The sequence below is a fragment of the Papaver somniferum genome, unplaced genomic scaffold, assembly GCF_003573695.1.
Source record: "Papaver somniferum cultivar HN1 unplaced genomic scaffold, ASM357369v1 unplaced-scaffold_11, whole genome shotgun sequence".
Lineage (NCBI taxonomy): Eukaryota > Viridiplantae > Streptophyta > Magnoliopsida > Ranunculales > Papaveraceae > Papaver > Papaver somniferum.
The window spans coordinates 172,320-194,181 of record NW_020619936.1 but is presented as its reverse complement, the minus strand read 5'-3'; positions in this window follow the sequence as shown (position 1 = coordinate 194,181).

Genomic DNA, 21,862 nt, shown 5'->3' with positions numbered 1-21,862 from the left:
TTAGGGTTTACGAAAAATTGATTCTGGGGTATTGAGAATTAAGGATTTTGTTTCAAGCATGGGTTTTATGGGTTAAATATTACTCCCTCCGTTCTTTTTTAATAGGCCAGTTTTGTTTTTAGCGAAATTTAAGGAAATTAAGAGAACTAATCATTGAAAGTGGTCCTCATGACACTTGTCAATAAAAGAAGTGAAGTGAAATGGTCCCCATGACACTTGTTAGCAAAAGAAGTAAAATGAAGTGGTCCACATGACACTTGTCATCAAAAGAAGTTAAGAGAAAAGTGGTCCCAAAAAATTAAAATAACATTTGACTTTCCCAATTAGGAAACTGGCCTATTTTTTTGAAACTTTTATTTATAGAAACTGACCTATTAAAAAAGAACGGAGGGAGTACTATTGTTAGTTATTGTTTATCTTTGATTAATTATTGCCTGTAATTAGGTTGTATAGACATGGATAAGATGATAAATAATAGCCTAAGGTACATTAAAAAAACTTCCAGTATGATTGTTCATACGTTGATATGCTTGATTTGTTTCATTTATACTGTGCTTGGGTATCGCACTAAGAAATGCATATCAACAGTATGATTGCTCAACAATTTCTAGTTTTGATGCTATTGTCCCTGTAGATTCATCATCAGTAGTTGTTCATCATCACAAAGCTAAAACCAAGCCAGCTGCATTTGGTGTGAATGATAAAAAGGATTTTGTTAAAGGTCGAACTGGCCTACGCAGGTACTGGGTGTTTCAGTGGTGTTGGTGGTAACAGGGGTGTCGCTGGTGTAGGCTTAGGTGGTGTAATAGGCAGGCTTGGTGGTGCAGCAGGTTGGTGTTGCAGGTGGACTTGGTTGTCTATGTGGTGGCAGTGGTCTTACTGGAACAAGGCTTCTAGCCCGGGCCTTAAAAAAAAATTTATCCTTCCTGGGTCCGTCCCTGGTTTCTTGATTTAACCAAAACTCCGAACTATATAAATAAGCTTCTGCTGTAGAACTAAGTTTATTATCCACCAATTCAAATTACAAAAAAAAAAAAAAAAATCAAATTAATATTTAAGGTGCTCAATCCCCAACCCGAAGGATTAAGGTGGCTGATAGCCAATCAAACTATGAATTTTATCTATCCTTACTACAAATACCGTATTCGATCAATTTTATCTATCTTTTCTACAAGTACCATATACGAGCAAGATGAATAGAGGGAGAGATTGTATTGTAGATGTTTACGACCATGATATTAGATCCCCTTTTAGTCTACTTGATGGCCACACTTTGTGCGACATACTGGTCCGGCTCCCGGTGAAGTCATTATTGCAGGTAAAGCGTGTTTGTAAACATTGGCGTTCTGTAGTTAGAGATCCATACTTTGTTGGCTTACACTACAGTCGATCGAAAGCTTCTCCAAAACTCCTTATCTATGCTTATAGAAGCACTGGAATGTTTTTGTTCTCGGTGGACTTGTTTGAAGGCGGAGTGCTCTTAGATCAGATGAAACTAGAGTTACCGTTTGAACATATTCTACATCGAATTCTGAATCCCGTCAATGGTTTGGTGTGCTTGATGAATTATCAAGGTAAGGTATTAATTTATAACCCCGGCACAGGAGATAAAACTTCTTGGATTGAATCAAGGGTGTGGAAAGAAAATAAAAGAGGAAACAGACCTTTTTATGGATTTGGATTTGATTCCAAAACTAAGGAACACAAAGTGGTTTGCCTATGGCATTCTTCATATGGTCCTGGATATAAAACAGTTGCTGGTGACTCTTGAGAGGTTTTGACTGTAGGGAAAAATACCTGGAGAAACATTGATGACATCCCACATTTAAAGGCGTACGGAGATTCTGTTTATGTGAATGGAGTCGTCTATTGGCTGAGTACGTACAACTATCCCCATTCAACAATTTCTGTTGATGCTAAATCCATAGTAGCATTTGATATTGGAATCGAGAAATTTAGAGTGATACACATCCCTGATTTTATTGCTGATTGTCGCCAGAGTTCTGGTGAGAACAACAACAATTGTCACGATTTACTGGTAATAGATGGATGCGTTGGTCTGCTGGATAGAAGACTTAAAGTTGATGGAGATGACAAAAACGTGATTAAAATGTGGATATTTCACGATGACCACAAAGGGGAGAGTTTCACTGCTTCGAACTGGACTGAAGAAACGGATTTCAATCCCTTTGGAATGGGAACGAAAGTGCATTCCTTCTAACTGGATTCATAATCATAATTATCCAAAAACGTGTTCAGAACTTTTGTTTCAAGCCATTACAGGTACGAACCTGATCATTATGATGCCTGAAAAGTATCCACAACGAGGAGGTGTCTTCTCTCTTTATTTTTGTTATGATAGGAAAAAGAAGACATTGAATTTTATTGAAATTAGTTCCGTTAGTAACGGCAAGGATGAAACTGTTTATCGGTATGATTATGGGACGTTCGTCGAAAGTCTTTATCCAGTGCCGCAATAGAAGGGAAAGGTTCGAGGAGATGAAAACACAGATTGCATAACAGTGACCAGAAAATGCAAACAGGTTTTTCTTCAACTTTATATGTTTGGAAAATCTTAGTCTTTAATGGCCACTACTGCATTTTGATAGTGATAATATAGATTGATTCCCTTCTTACAATTGGAAAAAGGGCATTGGACCCTTGTCGTTATTGCAACCACTAGAGGTGACCAGAGGATAGCATCCATTGTCTTTGGGCCTATCTGCAGTTGTCAACCATAGAAAGAAGAGTCTAATGGTATCACGAAGAAAAGCAAGCTATGCCATTAATCTAGTAGAATCTTAGATTGTAATACTTACAAGTATATATGTCTTAGTTCGAAGCTGAATAAGCCTCCGATTGCTGCACCTATAAAAAAATAATGCAGCTTTTCTATTCTTGTTGCATCCTAGTGATGATGGTCTTTTAGTTGATATGAAAGTTGATAATATATATGGCTCATCAAAAGCAATGTTTTTGAGACGATATGGCTCATCCGATAAAAGGTTAAAACTGGAACTCAATGAGTTATAAATGAAACAGTTAATGGTGGTAGGCCTTCGGACACTCGAGTGATTATTGTTCGGGCAAATTAATAAAATGAGCAGCTTCAAAGCACCTAATTAATGAACCGGCCAAAATTCCAAATACTTTCATAAAATAGCCTTTCCGTTAATATTTCACCTGGTCCATCGAAATGGTCCAGCAAGTTGACTTGGTCAATTCTTAGGCTCAAAATTACTACCATATCCTTAGTCTTTTATCTTTACGATCTAACACTTTGTTTCCATTCCTTTGTTCTTCTTCTTGTTTCTGTCTCTCTCTCACAATCCTTCTGGTCGAAACTAGGGTTAGACACTCAGGTGATTGATTAAGAAGATGTGATCAGCGATGACGACGCAATTATTACAGAAGAAGTATAGTATTTGAATTAGTGATATTTTGAAGTTTTTAGGGTTCCATTGGATGCAGCAAAGATGAAGTACAAATCGGGATGAAGGAATTAGAATCCAGGTAAATTTTTTAGAACCCACACATTATTTAACTTATTGTTTGACGAAAACTCATATTTAGATAGTGAAATCGATGGATTTCGATTGATTAGAACTCTGGGGTTTGATGTTCTTCCCCCTTTTTGTTTAATTTTGTTAATTTAGGGTTAAATTTTGGTCGCAGGCACGCTGGCTAATTTATATTACAACCATGGAATGAAATTGGGGGTTTTTGTGATAGACTGAAATTAATTGGGTTCGTTTTGATCAAGAAACCAGTTGGATTAGATGATGATATTGTGTGTGGCTACTACTTAAGTTCTGATGGGTGTTTTGGATGGTGTAACAAGAAGGATGTGAAGGCAAAATAGTGAATTAAACAGATGGATTTAGTGTTGATGACAAGGGTCAATATTACACTACTTGTAAAAGTGATGACCGTGGTGGGATTGGATACACAAACTGGTTGTCTAATGGTGAATGTCTATAGATCTTGGACAGGAATGGAGGTGGAGTCAAAGTTCAGAGATGGTTGATCGATGCTGTTATATACATATCTAGAAGGTGCTTTTGAATTCAAGGTAATGGTTGACACAACTAAAGACAGTTGGTGGAGGACATGGAGGTATTGGAGGCAATTGTGTTGGTCATAGATTATGGTGTCCAGATTGGATTTAAAGTGGATGATTCGCATCGTGAACCATTGCTCAATGTGGTGGTTACAGTGTTTGGGTATTTGAATTTTTTAGTAAATCACTGTAATCATATGAATTCAATCAACTGCGAAAATGAACTTGATAATGGTGTTGTGGTGCAGAAAAGCTACATAAATGATTTATATGTATGCTAGGACTGTGTAGGGGTGAAGAGTATAATGGCCAGGCGAGTTGACTCACCGAGGGTTGATTGGTCTTTTACTAAGGAGATTAACAGACATGCATTTAACGGCTGTTGCACTTTTTTTTTCAAAAAAATGATGAAAAATGTCAATTTCGACCACTTTATATAAACATTCAAAAAATAACGGCCGGTTTCTGAAATATATTAGAAAAACATGGCCAATTTATTAAAAAGTCCTTATTGTTCTAATTTGAAGTGGATTTTAATAAAGTGTCACACTTTTAATTTCATGTTTGAATCTGCACTCCGTACGCATTCACTTGAGTGACCAGCTCCCTACATATTTTTCGATAGCACCATCTGTGCCTAATTTTCGGTCATTATCTGGTCTTTCAGATACACTCACGGGGAGATAGTTAGAATTGGTCTAATCAACAGTAATGAGTTACGAAGCAATGGCTAATTAAGTAATGTGTTTCTAGTTTGAAATCATGGGTGGAAATTTCTCCATTTCCACTGCAATTCGAATTTCTCAACCATTATAATATGCAACTGTGGAGTAACGTACATTTCGTTTATCAGTTCTGAATCTTTGTAATTATAGTCTGTCACGTTTAATTATACGAAGTGTTGGGGTTAATAAGTAGTATATGCCAAACAGAGTGCTCTGTTTCTTCAGAACAAGGCAGGAAAACACAATTTAAATCTTAAGAAAAAGGATTATACAGGCAGCTTATACAAAATTCACCAAACCATAATACAGAGATTTACAAAATAACCAAAAATGAAGTTTAATAAGAATTTAAAAGAGCATTTGAAGGGGAAGAACCAGCAGAAGGCATTGTCATCTCAGACGAATTGGCATTGGAACAACTACTGCAAGTACACTGGCTACCATTTATTTGCGAATTCGTGCAACCACCATAGGACGATGTTGAGGTGAGATCAAACATATGCACTGGTGGTGCATAATGTACCGGAGTAGGCCACTTCGATGGAAGTATTGGCAATGGAGATTCAAAATTAAGAACATTGATCACTTTCCTAATAGAAGGTCTGGATTTATGGTCAGGATGAGCACACCTAACCCCGCGACCATCAAATGTGTAACTACGGAAAATCCATAGCTACACCCAAACCTTCATTGGTATACCAAATCCTAGATTTAAACATTTATTCACAATCAAAATGAAATATAAGTACTAAATGTGCTAGAAATGTAAATGAGACTCATGATTTTTACATGGTTCGATCCATAAGGGGATTTACATCAATGGTTCTTCACTATAAATTATGGGGTTTACATAAGACTCCATTAATGAGTTTTTGGAGCTTTAGATCTAGTTTTGGGGAAGAAGATGAAGTTAGAGGAAATAAAGTCTCATCCCTTTCTCTCTCTTAGATATTTTCTTAAGTACTAGAGAGTAGAAATGAATTTACAAAAATGTCCTTTACTTACAAATTAAAGAAACTAAGCTAAGCTACTATGTTGACTATCCTGAGGATGTTACACTACTTCGGCCTTCATTTGGCGCCACATGTCAAGTATGGTATTTTGGTATCTACATTTTCCTCTTTTTTCCTTGAGTATTGCTTGATGAGCGATCCTTAAGGAAAAATCCGTTTTGGTATAGTTGTTGGAGCGAGACGTGTGGTGCTCGAGTGGACGACTTTGACCTTTGCTGATGAAGAAACAAGCGAAAGAATAATAACTTGAAAAGTATATAATTAATTACCTATTATTCTTTTGCGAAGTTCTGAAGCCTTGTTGCATGAAGTATACATTATCCCTTGAAATATACGAAGTATGAAGCCTGAAGTATGCGAAGTATGAAGTATGCGAAGTATCCTTTTAAGGAGTATAAGAATTATATCCGAAGTATGAAGTATCCGTACAAAGTTTAAGAAGTATCTCTTATTAATTATCTTCAAGAAGTATGAGTAATAAGAATTCCGAAGTATACGAAGCAACTATCCTTGCCCTTATCTTTTGCGAAGTATATATGCGAAGTAAGAAGAATCATTCCTCGAAGTATACAGTGTGTGTGATGAATATATATGATGAATTAATGTGACTAACTTGTTTATGCAATTCTTATATGATGAATGAACACGAATAATATGCTTACCTAAAGTTGACAAAATGAAATGTATAGAGTATGTGTGTGTTATTTAACTCATTAAGTCTTGAAGGCATTGATCTTTGCTGGTATCTCACGTCATTATTTCGTGGATCATAATTCCTTCGTCTTGACTCATGCCTAAAATTTTGATCAATCCATTCCTGATCTCCACTTGACATAGCTTCCTACTTCGCAGAGACTATGTTCGACGGCTCCCCTTCCTCGTGTTTTAAGTTGTCTTCCATAGCGTGTATCGTTCTTGGTAATAGCCGAGAAGTTCCTTCGTTTGTCGGGATCATCATAACCTTGCTAACTTTCCTCTGACTTTCCTCCAATACTACATATTCCGCTACTCCCTCGAGCTTTAATCGTGAAAGTTGGTTTTGATGATTTTCTTCCAAGCCTCCTCTTCGCGAATTATTTATCAGTGTTCTCATATCTCGCACTTCGTTTAAGACTTCTTGGTTCAGGTTTCCTCCATTCTCTTCGTGATGATAGCCTCCCATCACGCTAAGCCTTCCTTCCCCACGCTTGATTGCTTCTTCGTGTCTCCGGTTTACATCGCGTTGCCTCTCCTCTTCTTGCCTCATTTCGTCTTCGTTCCTCCTTTCTTATTCTTCATATCTCCGTCTTTGATCTTCCCATTTTGTTGCCTCCAACGCTCTTCTCAGATTTATTTCTTCGCCGTTTTCTATTTGTCATTTCCTTCATTGCTCTCCTCTTTCGTGTCTCTTCATCTACCGACGATATCATGTCTCCTTCCGAGTCCATGGCGTTAGCTGTTGTTTCCTCATTAAGTTTGCGATTTTGTGGCACCAGCCTTGCGATTTTTCTCATCAGTCGGGCGTGTTGTTCCCCTAGATCCATGTCTCGCACCCGCTCTAGGCGAAGTGTCTCCCTTAGCTGTTCCAATGTCATGTGTTCTTCACCAATATTTTTTTTCCAATTCTTCATGAGTCATTTCTTCCTCTGCTGCGGTTTCCGTGTCAGAAGTGTGTATCGAGCCTTCCCTAAGGTCATCCTCTCCGGTCTGATTATTCAGTCGTCTTATTTCCCTTGCAATCGATATTTCTCCCCGTCTTAAACTATCCGAAGGAAAAGCCATATGATGCTCCTTTCTTGCCTCTTCCCTTGCTTAGCTTAATGCCTTACGTTCGTTAAGTATTCAAGATATCGATCCTTCTTCGTGTTGTTTTTGGTTCCTCGTTGCATGTTCATTTTCTTTGCCTCATCGGTTTCGCTTTTGTTCCAAGTTCCCTCCATCCACGAATTTATTCAACTTTAGCTCACGCATTGTGTCATGTCATTGCCTCCCAGTGTGTTACTTGATAACCATATTTCTTCATTTCATTTTCTTTCTTTCTTTTATTTTTTCCTCTTATACTTATTCTGGGTGTTGGAAATTGTTACGGGTAAGGTTTTTGCTCCAATCTTTTACTTGTATGTGGCTATACGAGGTTTTATTGTGCCTCCTAGTTAAGGTCTTACTTTGCCCCACCCTCTCATTAAGGGTCTTAATTCGACAAAGTCTCAGGTGCTCATTATTCTTGCGAATAACGATCCATCAACCTTTCCTTAACATTGTCTACTGAGGTCTTACTTCGCGACAATACGACAGGCCTAACTATTCCCATGGATAATAGCCCCATGATATTGTCGTCTTTTTTGGTCACACAACTCCCTACTCTGGAGGGTGTCATCCCTTTATATTCCTCCTGATTTCCCCTTCAAGGAGGTTAACCCTAACATGCACGTTGGTCTCCTCCCATCCAGTTATTACGACAGTCAGTTGTTTTCGTGACTTCTTATTTCCTTCGCCGATGTGGATTGGGATTACGAAGCCACACCCTAAGTGAGGTTTCTTTGGGATCGAGTGCATCGTAGCCAAGACTAGCCAAACGGACATGGCCGGTAACGCTCCAGACGTCCCAGGCACCCGCAGCTCAACCGAATACGTCTGCGCCCTGGTCATATTTCCGCACCCCTTACCGAAGGCCATCATAAAAGGGACCCTCGTCGGATGGGATATACCCCTAGCTTATCTCTCTGAGAATTGTTCACGACGTGCGTTAGGACATTGCCTCTTACACTTTCGTGCGAACTAGGGTGCACGCCGTGGATTCCCATCCTTCCTAGACGAAGGTTTTAAGTTTCCCTAGAAACTGCTTATTTCTTGAATCTTATTTGCCGCCTAATCTGAGGTCTTACTTGCTTCTTTTCTTATTTGTCTTTTCATTCCATTCCTTTTGCGGCTTTATTCGTGAACCTTGTATTGCACTTGAATCGGGTCATCGTAGTATTGTACTTCGCGTAGAATCTAAGTGAGCCACTTTAACGGGTCAGAGTTAGTGTGTTCGCTGGGTTGGAGCTGATTCTTCCATCTCGTCAATGATTTCGAAGGCTTTGCGCCTTTCCTCTTTGGTACTGCAATCATCCTTTCCTCCACTTCTTCAATGATTTATCACATCGACCGCTTTGCGCATTTCCCCTCTGGTACTGCAATAATCCTTTCCTCCACTTCGCGAATCTTTAGTTGCTTTCACTTTATCAACTTTACGGTTGTGCAGCGTCGACGTGTCGTCTCGTCTTGCCAATCTGACGTGTTGTCCCACTAGATCTCGTTATTGTTCTCTTTCTTGACGAAGTGTCTCCATTTCCTCGCGAGTTAATTCCGTCGTCTTCATCGACATTCTCTTCCATCTCCTCGTGAATTGATTCCGTCCTCCTTATCGTCATTCTCTTCAATCTCTTACGTGGGTTGATTCCTCTTTTACGTTAGTCTCAGTGATCTTTCTCTGAAGTTATTCTCGTAATTACCGCCGCCCTGCCACTGGTTCTCGTTATGCCTTCCTCCCATAACAGACATTTCTCCTCTTTTCGTTCTTCCTCCCCTTAGAATCTTCATAAATTCCCTTCGTAGGTTGTGATTTTCTTTACTTCGCAAGCTGCCTTACTTTGCCGGTTCTGGATTGGTTGTGGGGACAAGGTGAATTTCATGACTCCTCTATGTCGTTGATTCTCCATTTCAATCATCCTTAAGATGAGTGTTGATGCCTCTCACGACATATCTTCGGCCGTTGAGTCCTACGCTTGTTCAGCCCTTCCGCCTATGTGTTGTCCATTAATGCTCTTCCAACCATGGTTGCTCCCCCGATTGCAATAATACACGCATCTTTTACCGGTTAGCTGGTTAAGGTTTGCGATCAGTTCCCTTTAGACCTTTAGAATTATGTTGTTCTCCACTGCTCATCGTCGGCTCTTGGCTATAGCTTTTCTTCCTTGCTATTAGTTCACCTAGCTCGTCATTGGCGATGTAAGTGGGAAACTTCGACTTTATTCCTTCCTCGGAGTTTCTGCACGAAGCAACTCTTCCTTCGTTTTCTTTGCATAGCTGGATTGGTTGTACTTCCTTCCCTGCAAGTAATGGGTAGAAATCCATACCTCCTTTTACGCAATGGTCTGTCTTGTACCTCATTTTCTTTCTCTATCTTTCGATTAATTTCGCCCCTTTCCGTCGTCTTCCCTTCCATTTTCCCTATCGGAATGCATACTACTGCGAGCAACAGTATATCTAAGATGATTTTGAAGAAGACTTCGTGAAACATCAAGCACCTGATATCCTGGAAGACGCTCATCACGGTAGAAGGAGTTCACGAAGAAACCCCAGAGCAAAGGAATAACTAAGTATTCGTATCTCCACCCACCAACCATGGATAGCAATAATTACTTCGTCAGACCTACGAGCAACTTCGTCAACAATCTTTATATCGTCAAGAAATCACTTCGGGACGGTCAGACCTACGAGCAACAAACCAGCGAAGTACATATCTTTCTCGACCAACCAGTTCAAGAGCTACGACCAAGAAAAGAATAACAGCAAAGTTCACTTCGTTGGTACAACATTTTTCACGAGCCTTCCAGTCCCACGAGTTGAGTTCGCCAAGACATAATATGACATATCCAGCTCGTCAACTTGTCACTTCGTCAATCAAACCCAGATATACAAACTTCGTCAGTTCATCCATCTCACAATAATTTCGTTGGCAGCCAAAGCTTGTTGTTCCGTCATCATCTACTGCCGTAAGGGCAGCAACCTATCCTCCTTGTTAATCTCCGACCCAAGCATAGTAGCATTACCGCTCCATGAAACTCTCAAGTTCAATATCCTTGGCTTCATGATCTCAATCAGCAGCAGCACATTTACCACCATCTCCCATTCTCGTCCTCCCGCAACAGCTTCTCACTGGTCAACATCGCAGCTGCCAACCAACGTCTTTTTACTCAAAGCTCGTCGCCACTGAGCACCAGCTCTCTTCCCTGTTTTTCTTATTGAGCTCTATTGCCAATACCTCTCGAGTTCAGAACCCATCTACATTATCCCATCGAGTTCTCCATCATAAAAACATCATCTACCATTGCGAGCTTTTCCCCTCTTTTATCAACAGTTCCGTTCCATCAATGACCAACAGCAAACCAACTCAATTGATCATCACTACTGCCAGCATCAGTTCGTCACCAACAGCCACACTCCTTCCCGAGTTCAGTCAATAATTCCAACTCAAGCTGAGCTTATTCGCAACTCCATCGACTTCGTTTAGCCACACTCCATTCTGAAACTCGTGAACCTTGCTCCCAGCAGCAGCACCAGCTTCCATTATCCAGTTTATCCAATTCATCTGCTAACCGACACTGTTCAGACCGCAACTTGTAACAATCAACAAACGATCGATCTCGACCTATAAAACTCTAACTTGTTATCGCTACCAGTTCAGTCCCCTTCACGGTTGTATAGCTCAACCGGTTGTAACTGCAGCAGTCTACTCCCGTTCCATATTTAACCACAACATCGTCCTCCACTGCCGATTGCGACCAGCTCAGCTCAATCTTCCATTTATCCTCATATTTTTCGCGATTCATGCTTAGTTTCTTGGCCGTTTGCTCCCAAGATGGCGTTTCTCCTAAGATGGTTAGGCTGAAGATGTGATTATGCTTTACTTCATCGTCCTTGCTATCTTTTGCGCGTCCTTGCATGTTGGAATTCGCGGGTCTATCTTCTGTGCGTTCTGATTTCCTTCTTTCATGTTGCTGGTGTTGACAAACTGAGTCCGAGTTAGTGTGTTCTCTAGTTGGTTCATCTGCATCTACTTAGTTGGCTTTGGCTTCGGCTTCCGTTCTTCGTTGGCTTTGCTTTCTCTCTTTCTTCGCTGGCTTTACCGCTTTCTTTCTTCGTTGGCTTTGCGCTCTCTTTCTTTGTTGGCTTTACCGCTTTCTTTCTTCTAATCATAACCGATTATCCCTGCAACAAATTTTAGAATCAAAGATAAATAAGAAAGAATACTCCCTTTTACCCGTCGTCCTCTTCTTGATCTTCACGAAGTATCCCTTTCACGTAGTGCCTCTTATCTTCTGTCTTTGGTATTCCATGAAGTGAATCATCTCGCCAGTTGCTGGTCCTCTTTGTCCTTTACGATTCATGCTTCGCCCACTTCTTTTGAACGAAATGATTGTCGACGAAGCGGCTTCATTACTGCTACCATATTCATTAATCTCTTCTCTGTTAAGATTGTCCACCTTCCACGAGGTAGTTGCTGCCTGAACGTTCTTTTCCTCGCCCGCATAGTTCACTTTTGCTGCTTCTCTCCATCGTGCCGGTTGCCTCATTTCTCTAAAGATCTTCGTAGGCTCTCTGTATGTTGTGAGCTAATGCTTTGGCCGAGTCATAGTTGTTCCCGCACCCTTCTTCACTGATCTAGCTGGATTGCCAGTTCTTGCTCGCAGCTCTTAAACTAATGAGTCCTGTTAGCATCTCTTCTTTTGTTATCCTCCCTTTCACGAAGAAAAGTACTCACTCAGTAGTTTGCTGCTTCACTTCGCCCAAGTAGCTTAAATGGTTGGTGACTAAGTAAGTTTCCTCTTATACGAAGCAACTCTTCCAAATACTTCGTTCGTTTCTTCACCAAAGTTGCCGACGATGTTAACTTGGCAAACTTCTTGTTCCTTTGCCCTTGACAGATCATACAAAGACAATCATATCTAAGCTTACATCACTCAAGAAAACTATGAGCTGAACCCTCTTGAAAACCAGTAGTACACCCAAAAAGGAAAACAATCAAGAACTAAGACATGGTAAAGTAATATGAACCAAGGAATCTTTATTGATGAATTCTAAGGAAACAAAATACAAGTACTTGGACACAAGGAAACCCTAATCTCACTCTCTATCCTAAGCTCTTTTCTCTCTCCAAAATCCGATCCCTCATGTCTTGCCCAAGGACCTCTATTTATAGGCCAATCAACCCTAATGGGATACAACTCATTTTACTTCGTCACGTTCTTTCAGGGATGCTTTATACTTCGCCCAGTCCCTTTTCCATAAAGTTTTTCCCTTTCTTTCGCCATCTTCACATGGGTTTGTCGGGACACCCGTCTCTTTTCTTTCTCCCCAATACATTTACTTCGTAAGTTATCTTTTCTGCCAAGTTAACTTATTTCGCCTACCTCAGCTTCATAGTTGGTATCTTGTGGGATACTTCATTGATTCTTCATATCTCGTGTCCTTCTAGTAGATTACTTCGTCGTGAGATACTATCTCGCATATGAATTTTACTTCGCTAACTAGTCAACCATGGCGATTCTGACTTGATTTGACAAGTCTCTGACAAAGATTTTCGGGGTACGGTATAAGATCTTTCGGCAGGATTCTCATGTCTTCCCTATGTACACGTGTCGGTTCGTATTTTGGTATCCACATTTTTTCTTTTCTTATTGTACTCGATCGTGGTGAGAGGGGAATAAGAACCGTCTGGAGTTAGATAACCGCCACTCCTCCACATCAGTGATCTCCACGTGGTCCTTTTCCTCGTGTAACCGCTGATTACCGGTTCATATTCTTCCATCGTTGGTAGTCCGCTTTGACCAGTCACCTCTATAAATACCCCGTTTCTTTCATACCTTTCGAATTTTACCTTCTTCTTTCCTCTTTTCTTCCTTCTGTAAGTTTAGGTTTCCTTTCATTCTTCTTTAATGACCCGCAAGAAAGTCCCCAATCCGGCTACCTCTTCGACTTATGAAGATTTTAAAGTCGATCTTGCGAAGTTGGGCATTACACTATCTCCGGCGATCGATTCTACTGTCTCTCCCCCGATTACTGCAACCAAATCCATGGAATTAAACTACCGATGGATTCGAATGGGAACCTGGTCCTCCTCAAAGATGTTGATCACCGTCGGTCAACTGAAAGCGGGCCTTTCTTTTCCCTTGTATGACCCAAAGAACCCTATTTTTTATGAAATCCTAGCTAAGATTGAACGAGGAATTTGCCAATTGTCTGGAAACACTATTTGTATTGCTAACGAGTTCATCAGAAGGTCTAATGGCGGTCCTTCTCAGATTCCACTCTTAGTGCATGATTTCATTCCTGCAGATTATAATATTGATTCCTTCTCCGCGAATTACGCTGGTCAGGATATGACCACGAGAGCTTATCAGGAGTGGGGCGTTAAGCTTTCCCGCAAGTCTTTGGCTGACCCGTCTAAGGACCTTCTCTTGGATGTTGATTCGATTGGTACGAAAAGAAACGGGTATCTTCGTTTTTCTAACGATGAGTATTCGATGATGTTTCCTTTGGTAGCCGAAGGTCCTCTGGTGTGGGGTCTCGACGAGAATGGCATTGCTCGTACCGGTCCTCTCCCTGAGCATGCTCACCTCGGAGCGTATGATCCGGGTCGACTTCGCTGGGATAAGATTCCCAACGAGGTTATTATAATTATATTTTTCTTTTGGGTCCTCTACTTTTATTGTTACCTAACGTCTTTGTTCGTGTCTCAGTATCCGCTTCCCCCACCTGGTATGTTAAAGAACCACTCCAAGAAACCAGTTCAAACACACGTCTGTATCTCGTGGCCCCTCTTCTGGTCATTTTTCCTTGTTAATTTCTAACTTCCCATTTTTCATAAGACCCAGCCTCAATCAACGGGTGGTCCTACCAAGAATCTAAGAAAACGTCAACGTCCCGAGGTTCCTTCTATCACTGTTCAGGTATCTCTTTCTTTCTTAATTTTACATTATTTTTCTCGCGACATCTCTTAATTTCGTGGAGTTCAGGATGATTCTACCGTATCTCGCATCCAACAGCGTCGACGTGCCTCTGATGTAGACGGCTCGACCCAAGTCCCTTCTTCCTCGTCAGATCTTCCTCCACTTGATCCGCCTTGTCAACATCAGTCAAGCAACTTAGCTACTCCTTCGTCTATACCCACTTCGTCTAAGGGCTGTCAGAGGGCTAATGAAGAAGAGGATCCCGAATATCTTCCTGACATGAAATTCTTAAGAGAGATTTTTGTTACAACTCGTGGAAATCCCTCTCTACGATCTGCGGCTACTGAGTCTTTGGTTTCCTTCAGTTTTGAAGATTTCTTGGTTGAAGACCAATCTTTCATTATGAATGCCTCGTTGAACCTCTCTCTGCACCAGCATTCTGCCATAATGGGTTTGGTGAGTTTTATAAGGAACAAAATCATAGCATGGCCCCTCTCGTGGAACTTCGGGAAACTCGGGCGCTAATGAAGAAGTCAAGTGCTCGCATCCTTGAACTTGAGAAACAACTCACGGAGGAGAAGGAAACTTCGTCTGCACTTCGTCGTGAGTTCCTTCTTCCTATCCATTCGAGGTGTCACCTTACTGTTAGAGCATAGCTCAGTCGACCTCGCATGCGTTGCTATCTCAAGCATGTTTGTCAATGTTTGTGATCAAAATTATGAGTCTTGATTTCTAGCCTACATATCTAAGTCTCGGATTAGGATATAAAAGTGTAGTTGAGCTCAATGACTTCATGGCGATTCATCATACAACGACGAAAGATCTACTAAAGGAACCGTGGAACTTCATCAACAAAAAGGTATGTGGAGACTTGAACTTATCTATCACTCAAAAGTCTATCTCTTCTATCTCCTACTTCTTATGAGACAAAAGTCGTATGCTATATAGACTGGATCATACACATTTGATATTTCGAGCCGAGTATATCTCGCCTATCTATATATCGAAATCATGTGTTGGTAAAGCGTTTCGCTTTGATCAAGTTTATCTTCACCTAGTGACGAAAGTCATGAAAAGTTTCAATTACTTTGAGAATTGCTCTGACGCGAAACGGTCTGTGAATAATGGATATATAACGTCCGAAGTTTTCCTTAATCCGAAGTTTAGATTACATAACCATATATTCCTTAATCCGAAGTTTTTGAACTTTGTTGATTGAGAGAAACCGGAGGAATTGGCTTTGCCAAGTCCGCGAACTGACGGAAGTTCTTGTACCGAGAATTTCTGGTGGGATTTTCCAAAAACCCGTTTGCGTGTATGTCCGCGAACTCATTCGGCGAACCTAGTCCGCGAACTGGCGAAAGTCTCTTTGTCAAGATTTTCTGCTGAGTTTGGAAAACTCCACCGGTTGTCTTAAGTCCGCGAACTTGTTTGTGAGCTTAAGAGGTTATGATCTAGAGATGTGCTCTGAACATGAAACTTAAATTACTAAGCAATGCCTTATGCAAACCGTGGCTATAAAGTTCATGAGCCGATTCAATCGAATCAAATTATCTTTGTTTCAATTGTGTCTTGTGTAGTTACATAAGATTTCATAGCAATTGAACAACTCTTTAACTAGTTCATTTGAGTCAATTGAACTAGTTATGGTGAAGAAGAACAAGGTTAATATGAAATGCTCATATGGTTAAACTTTTGGGTTACTATGTTGAACCAACATACACGTACACGTTTGGGCATGGTTTTTACAAACCCAGTAAACGTCTACCCAAGTGTGTGTGACAAGCTAAGTTTTTGATCTAACGGTTGAGAAATATTAGCTTGAATCTAAATCAGGTTTTCATCTAACGGTGAATATGGATTTCTTTGTAACTAAGTCAAAACCCTGATTTGAAGACTATATAAAGGAGGCATCTAGGATTGTGCAAAACTAATCCCCACACGTCTGTGTGATACTAGTGCTCTCGCTAGAGTCGATTCTCCTTTAACCTTTGGTTTTTTTCTCTAAAACTAGGTTAACGACTTAAAGACTTCATTGGGATTGTGAAGCCAGACCGATACTACTTTTATCGTAGTTGTGTGATCTGATCTTGCATCTTCTATCGTACGAGTACAATCTTTTATTGGCTTGAGATCGTGAGAGTTCTCCGATAGGCAATATAAAGAAGTCACAAACATCTTCGTCGAACTGTTTGTGATTCCTCGACAAACCGCCTATGTAGTCAGGAAGGATTGTAGAGAGGTGATTGATTAATCTAGAATGTTCTTCGGGAATATAAGACCGGATTATCAATTGGTTCATGTTCACCTTGATTTCATATCTTAAGACGGAACAAAACCTAGGGTTTATCTGTGGGAGACAGATTTATCCTTTGATAGACTTTTCTGTGTGAGACAGATTTGTTTGTTATCAAGTCTGCGATTTTGGGTTGCAGCAACTCTTGGTTGTGGGTGAGATCAGCTAAGGGAATCAAGTGCGCAGTATCCTGTTGGGATCAGAGGCGTAGGAGTACAATTGTACCTGGGATCGGTGGGAGACTGATTGGGGTTCAACTATAGTCCAGCCCGAAGTTAGCTTGGAGTAGGCTAGTGTCTGTAGCGGCTTAATACAGTGTGTATTCAGTCTGGACTAGATCCCGTGGTTTTTCCGCATTTGCGGTTTCCTGGTTAACAAAACTTCTGGTGTCTGTGTTATTTCTTTTCCGCATTATATTTTATATAATTGAAATAATACAGGTTGTGCGTTCGTGATCATCAATTGGAAATCCAACCTTTGGTTGTTGATTAATATTGATTGATCCTTGGACATTGGTCTTTGGTACCGTCCAAGTTATTCCTTGTATTTGATAAAGACTCGTTATTGATTTTATCTTGAGTAAAAATCAAATCAAGAGAGAGATATTAACTCCTTGAGATACTTTTATCTAAATTGAGTCTGACTGTCTAGTTGATTCTCTAGCAAAGTATTTTGGAGTTACTCCATACAGATTGCTAAACGAAATATTGGGTGGTGTTGTTAGACCCCCGCTTTTTCAATTGGTATCAGAGAAGGCAAACACGCTAATACCTCATCAGTCTGTGTTTGTAGCGATCTGACTCTATGGAGAAAGGTGTTATCTCTATTAATGTACCACCAGTCTTCGATGGCTCCAATTACTTATGGTGGAAAATTTCTATGCGAGCTTTTCTTCAATCGCGTGATTTTCAATCATGGGTATATGTGGTTAATGGCTATGATGCTCCCGTTGTGGCAGTCGGTGATGTAAACGTTCCCAAACCTATTGGTGAATACTCCGCTTTTGAGATAACTGCTGCAAAGCAAAATTCCGACGGTTTGAATGCTATCATACATGCCATTACCCCAAATCTTTAGCATCATGTGACAAACTACACTAGATCTAAAGATGCTTGGGATATCTTAGAAACTGTATTTGAAGGCAACTCCAATGAAAAGGATGCTAGGATTCAAAACCTTAATTCTGATTGGGAGAACCTTCGTATGGCAGATGAAGAAACATTTGATAAGTTTAATCACAAAGTGTCGAAAATTGTTAATGCATCTTTTGCATTGGGTAAGACTATTCCTGAAAAGGACATTGTGATGAAAATTCTCTGATCGCTGCCATCTAGATACGAGTCTAAGAAGCATGCCATCGTTGAAGGGGAATAACCTCGATAATCTTTCCAGAAACACCTTGGTTGGAAAGCTTAAGATCTTTGACCATGAGCATACATCCAAACTCGGTAAGGATGTTGCCTTTAAATCACAGAAGAACACTAAATTACTTGTCAAAGGTAAGAGTGTTCATGTCTTTGAGGATGATTTTTAGGATGAAGATCTTGACAAATCAGTCTCCTTGATCACAAGACAGTTTAGGGATCTTCTGTTGAAGAGAAGTAAACGGTTTTCAAGAGACAAACCTAAGTCATTAGACAAACCTCACTGTCGCGTACCTCCTAAAAACAGGGATGCTGACGAGGCTGATGACGAGGACATGACTCAGTGCTTTAAGTGTAAGGGTTTTGGTCATTTTGGTAACAAATGTCCAAATCGTAGAAAATACACTGGGAACAAAGGTCTAGCTGTAACACTTGATGAAATGTCTGAAACCTATGATTCCGATGAAGATAGGAAATCAAGTGTAGGGCTTCTTTATGAAAACATCGATTTTGATTCTTGTAGCAATACATATATCAACCTCAATGGGTTCGGAGAAGAGGGAAACCCAATCAAGATGGAAGATTCTTTGAATCCGATAACTGGAAACCCTTTCAGTGATGTTTCAGGATCAACTGTATGTCTGTCTGCTTGCACATCTCAGATGCCTGAATATTATCCAAGTTTGACGTGCTCGTTTTGTTCGATGAAGGGACACGAACTATCAAGGTTTTACAAATACAAACACCAAATAAGGCACGCCAGCAAACTTCAACGAAGAGCAGATCGATTAGCAAGGAAGCTGAAACTTGCTCGGAAGACCGCCGAGGTATGTGGGATCTTATCTTCGTCTAAGAAGTTGGTTTCCAAGGATAGAATAAGACCATTTGAAAAGAAAATACGGTCAAATCGTTTTTATAGACAAAGATCAGAGGATTCCTCCCATGAGGAAAAAGATGGACAAATTATTGTTCATCGCAACACAACTTGATTGTGTTGTTGGGAAAATCTTGTCTCATGTGCCTGTTCGAAAAGAGACAAGATTGAGTGTTGATCCAGTCTTCAGAAGAGTTTTTCCTTCTTTTCTTAGATTTGTTATTTTTTGTCTATCAAATAAAAGAAAGGGTTATTATCGACAATTCTACTCTTTATAGGGTTTTAGAGTTGGGCGTATACGAACCTGTCAATAGGTTTCAAACCCTACATTCCTTTTTCCTCTTGACATCCTATATAAGACTGCTTGTTGAGTTAAGTGATTCAATCACACAAATCCAGTTGTTTATAACTGTTCTCAAAGCACTATGTCGTCAGATGGAAAACATGTCAACATGATTGTTAAGTCTTCAATCAAGGAAAAAGAAAAATCTCCTGTTTCTAAGTCCCTGAAAAGAAAAAGAAAACAAGGAATATAAGAAAACAAGGAATACAAGGAAATAAGAAGGGAGATTTATGAAGGACTTGACGACATGGAGCCATATGAGGCTCTGATCCCAGGCGAGGGACAACCCGATGACCAATATCGGGAAGGACTAACTGATAATTCTATCTCCGAAAGCGAGGGAAACCCCTTCGATAAGCGTGATGATATTCATCTTACTCATCCAAGAGGGTTGAGCCGCTTGCTGAGACAAGCAGCAAACAGTGAGGCCAAGAAGGACATCCCTTCAGACCTCGCCGATGTTAATGCTGCTATCGCAGCCATCCTGAAAACCCAAGAGGCCCAGGATAAGAGAATGATGAAATTAGAAAGGCGTAATAGAAAGCTGGAACGGAGAAACCGCAGGCTAAAACGCAAAGTAATAAAGAAGGTACCACTCACCACCATTGAAGAAATCCCAGAGGAGGAAAACCCTTTCGAGCATATGCAAGACGACGAACGAATTAACATCCCTGACACCTCGAACGAGGAAACAACGGATCGATTTCCTAAGGGAAGTAGAGGTGTTCCCGACCACGAGGATAGCCTAAATGAGGGGTCATCAGATGTTGACCCCAAACATAGACAAAAAAAGAACCAAATTGACGAAGTAAATATTGACTACGAGACCGAGAATATCGCATCCACAAACCCAAAATGAGGGGAGAAATCGAGGTCAACTCGCTCTAAGATTGTGTCATACGTCGAACAATCGGACGATGACTCAGGGCGATCAGGGCATCGCCACCATGAACCATCTTTCTCGCCTGAGAGAGCTCTGGGAAGAAGAAAGCAGGCCGAAACCAGGCGAAATGAGGATGAACTCCAAGCCCGAGTCAACCGACTCGAAGCAATGTATAGAGAAGCTACAAGGAAGCAGGAGAATAAGAAGTTGGAAGTATTCATGCAAGAAGCAGGACAATCTCCCTTATCCGAAAATCTACTAAGATTGACATTCCCAAGGAAATGCTCCCTACCGGTGTTCACACCCCCGTTCACAGGAACAGGAGATGCAATTGAGCACCTTAGGACTTATCGTATGACACTGACCCAATGGGACCACTACGATGTGGTGTTGTGTAAATTTTTCACGGCTACTCTAAGAGATGAAGCCCTATTATGGTATAACAATCTACCCAAAGGCTCAGTCAAATCATTTTCTCACCTATCCGAGCTGTTTTTAGAAACATATATTCATAACAGTCGATTCCGACTAGAAGTCGATGCGTTGTTTCAAATATCTAGAGGACCAAACGAGTCGCTCCGCTCCCTGGTGACACGATGGAGAAAACTATGTGCCGAGATGAGAAAGGTCCCTGAAGACAATGCGATCTTAGGTTTCAAGAATAGTCTTAGAAAGACAGACCCTCTTTTTGTCCGCATGTATGAGGCCATGCCAAAAAGCTTCGGCAAGCTAAGAGAAATCCAAGAGGACTACACAGCCTTGGAGGAACTCCAGGATGGAACTTATGACAAGATGTCAAAAGGAACTAGTAGGGGAGAAAATGTGGTAGAACCACATAGCCGCCCAGTAACGGACCAAGGAGTAGGGCGATCCAACAATGGGTCAACTCAGTTTGAGAAACATCGGACTAGAGGATGGAAAGGAAGAGACCAGACCCAACAGAAGAAGGGAAAGTTCATTAACTCAGTCTATACAAAACTGAATACCCCCATATCCGATATCCTCAAGAAGATCGAAGGACAACATAAAATCACTTACCCATAGAATAGAGGTCAGCAACCAGAACGAACTAAAAATAGGATTGACTTATGTGAATTCCACCAATTCCACAGCCACACGACAGACTCGTGTAGGGACTTAAAGAAGGTATTGTAAGACATGATTAACGAGGAAAAGATCCAAGAATACATTGCACAACCAACAACCCCACCCACCACCGGGGCATCCATATATCATGTGGAGATCCCCCGCGAGGCACAGTACTTAGGTTGTAATACCATATCACACTCGGCGATAGCTACCCCCGTACGAGAAGGAAATATTACTGGAAGACTTCACAAACGAAACTTCAACGACGATGAAGTTTTCAGTGCAACCAGAGAATCTCAATTGGAGGAATGGATGAAACATCCCGTTACTTTTTCAGCCTCAGAAGCACCGGAAGGAGGAAAAAACTACAACGACCCAATAGTGGTCACGATGGCAATTGCACTCCCCGAGCACGGGGGCGAGGAAACAAAAAAAAGGCACTGTCATGGGAGATGCCCAGAATCTTGATCGATGGCGGCAGTTCTGTGGAGATCTTATTCTGTGAAACATTTAAGCAAATGC